The sequence below is a fragment of the Grammomys surdaster genome, unplaced genomic scaffold (genome assembly GCF_004785775.1).
Source record: "Grammomys surdaster isolate TR1022 unplaced genomic scaffold, NIH_TR_1.0 119302, whole genome shotgun sequence".
In the NCBI taxonomy this organism is placed as follows: Eukaryota; Metazoa; Chordata; class Mammalia; order Rodentia; family Muridae; genus Grammomys; species Grammomys surdaster.
The window spans coordinates 1-4,534 of record NW_021615481.1 but is presented as its reverse complement, the minus strand read 5'-3'; the positions used below and the strand labels follow the sequence as shown (position 1 = coordinate 4,534).

The 4,534-nt window shown below is 43.6% G+C and overlaps 1 pseudogene; it reads left to right on the top strand.

Annotated features, from left to right (window-relative positions):
- Positions 1-1,103: 1,103 nt before the first annotated feature.
- Positions 1,104-3,415, top strand: LOC114635889 (annotated as a pseudogene).
- Positions 3,416-4,534: the final 1,119 nt, after the last annotated feature.

Here is a 4,534-nt window from a genome sequence, read left to right as displayed (position 1 = left end):
TCCACAGTCCCTCCTTCACTCTGTCCTTCCATCCTCTTCTCCATTCAGTACTACTATTAGAGTTTCCTCTTTATCCTTTATGGTACTGAATTCTTTTTTCCCTTCCTTGGGAGATACTCTCCTCCCTCCTGGTCCTTTATTTGCTATCTAATCTTAGTAATTACTCTAAATGAGATGCACAACCCTAACGTTCAAATGCTAACATCCCCATAAAGAGCTAACAAACAACATGTATCTTTTGGGGCTTGGGTTTTGGGTCTCTCTGGATGATTGCTTCTATCTCCATCCATTTACCTACAAATATCACTTTCTTTAACAGCCAAAAACTATTCCATCATATAAACATGCCACATATTTTATTATCCATTATCAGGTGATGGACAGCTAGTCTGTTTCTAACTTCTGACTGTTATGAATAGAACAGCACTGAACACTGATGAGAAAGTGTCTCTGGAGTAAGATGTAGAGTCTTTTGGCTAGATGCCCAAGCATGGTCTAGCTAGATCTTGGGGCAGATCACTATTCAGGTTTTTGAGAACCCTTACCCTGATTTCCAGAGTGTCAATCCCATTCTGCAGTCTCACCAGCAATGACTCTTCTTTCTCTATATGCTCCCCAATTCGTGCTGTGATTTGTGTTATTGATCTTGGCCATTCTGACTTGGGTAAGACAATTCTCAAAGTAGCCTTAATTTGTGTTTCTCTCATGATTAAGGATGTTGAACACTTTTAAAAGTGTCTTCAGACCCTAGAAGTCTTGGGTATCTGCTTGTTTGGCTGATGTGAGGACAGCGGGCGATTGCAGCTAAGAAAAGAGAAAGACTTGGCAGCACTCAGAAGTCGAAGACAATTTCATTGGTTCAGTTAAGTTTCTATTCCATGATTTGGGGATATTCCCTGCCCAAAAATACTCCTGGGAAATTGACGAGTATTAAGTGTGAGTAAAAGACATAATAGTTTGGAACTGAGTGAAGACACGGGTGTCCCTGTTGAAAGCAACAATGTAACAATTTCTGTGGTTGAGTTGTCATTGGAAGAGTAAGTCCATTTCAAGAATACTTGGAGGAAGCAGTGGCTTGTTCCAGGAAGCCACTGTTGGCCAGCATGCCTAATCAGGGAGAAGACTGCTATTTTTATTTCTATTCTACATGCACCAAAGGTGACAGCTGCCCATTCCGTCACTGTGAAGCTGCACTAGGGAATGAACTTGTCTGCACTCTATGGCAAGAAGGCCGTTGTTTTCGACGGGTGTGCAGATTTTGCCACATGGAAATTGACAAAAAACGAAGTGAAATTCCTTGCTATTGGGAAAATCAGCCAATGGGATGTCAAAAACTAAATTGTGCTTTCCATCACACCAGAAGTCCTTACATTGTTGGAGTGTTCCTACCTCCAAGCAAAACTGTGTTGCCCACTGTCCCTGAGTCACAAGAAGAAGTAAAGGCTAGCCAGCTCACAGTTCACTGGAACAAGATGTTTGTTCACTCTAACTCCTCCCTTCAGCTTCTGAGTGAAATGAAAGTAGGGAGTTCAGGAAATGTTCCCATCTCCACACATCCGACTGTTATAGTCAATATTGCAGATGATGATGATGATGAAGATGATGGTCAGTTTTCTGAGGAGGGTGATGAAAACAAAACACCTGCCATGCAACCAACTCCTCACATCCATAATGGATCACAAGTGGCTTCTGCCCGAAAACCTGGAGTCAGTTTAAAGCAAGGTGAATGTTTGAATTTTGTAATAAAAACTCTTGAGGAAATTAAATCAGAGAAAATGAAAGAAAAATTTAAGAAGCAAGGTGTCTCCTTGGGAGTTTCCAGGGTTTTACATCAGTCTCAGTCCAATCCAGGCCCTGAGAAGAAGGTTCAGACAGTGGTGAGGATGGTAACTCTATCAAACAAGCCCTTGCTTAGACTGAGTCTTAGTGAGAGACTGGGGAAACGAAAGCTTTCAGGGGATGGTGACTGGGATCCCCCATTAAAGCGAAGCCTTGCACAGAGGCTGGGTAAAAGAGTGGAAGGACCAGAAACTGACATTGATAAAGCACCAAAGAAAAGGCGAGTTCATAAAGTCGGTGAGACTCACGTGAAGACTTTAGAAGAGATTCTTCTAGAAAGAGCCAGTCAGAAACGTGAAGAACTGCAAACTAAACTGAAGACAGAAAAACCTTCAGGAGCTGATAATTCTCCATCAGGAACAGGAAGTTCTTCCTCAGTGCAGATCAAAACCTTCTCTGAGGTCCTGGCTGAAAAGAAACATCGGCAGCAGGAAATGCAAAGACAGAAATCCAAAAAGAATACACGTTACCACGAGCTGAGAAAAGATACTGAAGTGAAAAAGACAGCGAATCTGCAAACTGTTGCTGTTAGCAGAGGACAACTAGAAGAGCCTGCAGGAAGAGCCAGGTCTATGTAGGAAGTGCGTGTTAAGATGCTAGAGGAGATTAAACTGGAGAAGGCCCTGAGGATGCAGCAAAGCTGTGAGAGTAGTGGCATCTCCCGACCTCAAGCTGAGACTGCCCCAAGGCCGAAGCGGCTTCTCCATATCCCCAAGAGAGCAGGTGCAAAAGAAGAGAAAACACTTGAACTTGAAGACAGTGGAGATGCTCCTTCCCAGAGCAGTGTGTCCATGATGGAGGCTGTTGAGACTTCAGATGAGACCATAAGTGACCCCCACAAAACTTCCAGCCAACAGATGTGACACTATCGAAGAGAAACACACAGAGAGACAGCAGGAGAGAGGAACATCACAAAAGGAGAAACCAGCCTTTTTCATCTGAGCGTGGAGATGAGGCTTCTTGCTCTACCCGAGTGGTGGGGAAGCGGGAGCTCACTCCTATATCTAGCATCACTAGGCACCTGGCAAAATGGCTCCACGTGGAGTCATCCCAGAGAGGGGAGGTAGAAACTAACCCCAAAGTAAATGTGAAGCCATCTGTGGTCGAGGTTGTCTCACTTCCCATATTGGCTCCCAAAGGCGGGACTGTGGAGGTGCACTCTGCTCCCATCGCAGAGGTGAAGCCCTTCAGCTTTAGCAGCGCCCTGCAGGGAAGCCCCACCAAGCATCCAACTCCTCTCTGAGGATAAATCAATCACCATGTCTGAGATAGAAAAATCGAAAGACAGTTCTGTGCTGTTTTCAGCCCAAGCTTCTTGAGAACCCTTGCTCCAGAAGGATCTGGCCCTTCCTCATCCCAGAGGGCAACAAATCCATTCTGCCTCAGCTCAGCCCCAACTGGAAAGCCTCCAATCTGTGAAAGATGACTTCGATAAACTAATATGGGAAATTTCAGGGGGCGAATTAGAAGCTGGGATGGACTTGGATCCTGTGAAAGATGAAGATGACCTTCTGCTTGAGCTCTCAGAGATGATTGACAGTTTAAGCTGAAAGGGATAATGAGGACACTTTAAAAAGTATACCTCTAAAGTACCTGTGTGTATCCTGGATTCCCTAGGGTTGGATCTTTTACATCCCTTGATAAATAACTGTTTTGTCCATTTGATACCAATGTTCAGCGTTTTTGAGAAGAAAGTTCTGTAATGCCCTTCTCTCCACATGAGAATGAGCCCCAAATGAAATGGTGCCCATGAACTCAGTGGTCCTTGAAGTGTTTCTCAGTGTGGGCTTGCTTCCCCTGCTGTATTTATTTATGAATTGTCTTAAGTTTATCAGCGTTTAAAATGAGGACAGCTGCTAACCTTTGTGGACCAAATGTCATGCTGCCACTAAAGAAAAGACCCATTCTAGGAGGGGAAAAACCCTCAAGCTGCCAGTATTGATCGACAGACTATCAGGACACTGGACTGGACTGTCATAGGGATGGCAAGATGCTCTGGGAGGTATTGTACACCTCCAGTTTCTTCATTTCTGGATTGAGTTCTTGTTTTTCAATGCTGGTCTTCTTCATATAACCTCAAGGTTTAGACTTGTGAAGGAACAAGTCTGATGCGGATAATAGTATTGACATGAGACACTGTACTGAATTGGAAGAAGGAATGAGAAGACTTTTTCATTGTGACACATTCTGTACACGGCCACTTGGTTTCTCAAAGGGAAATCCTGGATCTCCTGTCATGTTGGCTCCTAAGGAACTGCTGTTGTAAGCGGCTCATCAAGAGTTGAAGTTCATGTAGCCTTGTAGGGAATATGGAAATGGAAGAAAGCCATGGGACAGCCAGTTCAGATTGGGAAGATTTGGATGATTCTGCACATGCAAAAATGACTTGAAGTTTCTGGATAGACACTTGTACCAATCCATCTTCGGCTGTCTGAATGTTGTATGAAAGCCCTTCTCCAAAGCAGAGGTGGAAGGTTCTGGTTTCACGACATTTTATAAACACATTTCCTTTGTTAAACTGGACTATAGACTGTAGGTCTCTTTTGTATATAACCTTTCTTCTTTTTCTTTAAATAAAAACATCTATTCATATTTAATAACAGAACTGTAGGTTTGGGGAGGGCTGTCTTATCATTAAGCTAGATGCAAAGTCTTTAATGAAAGCAACAAATACTTTTGAGCCAGCTTCTATCCC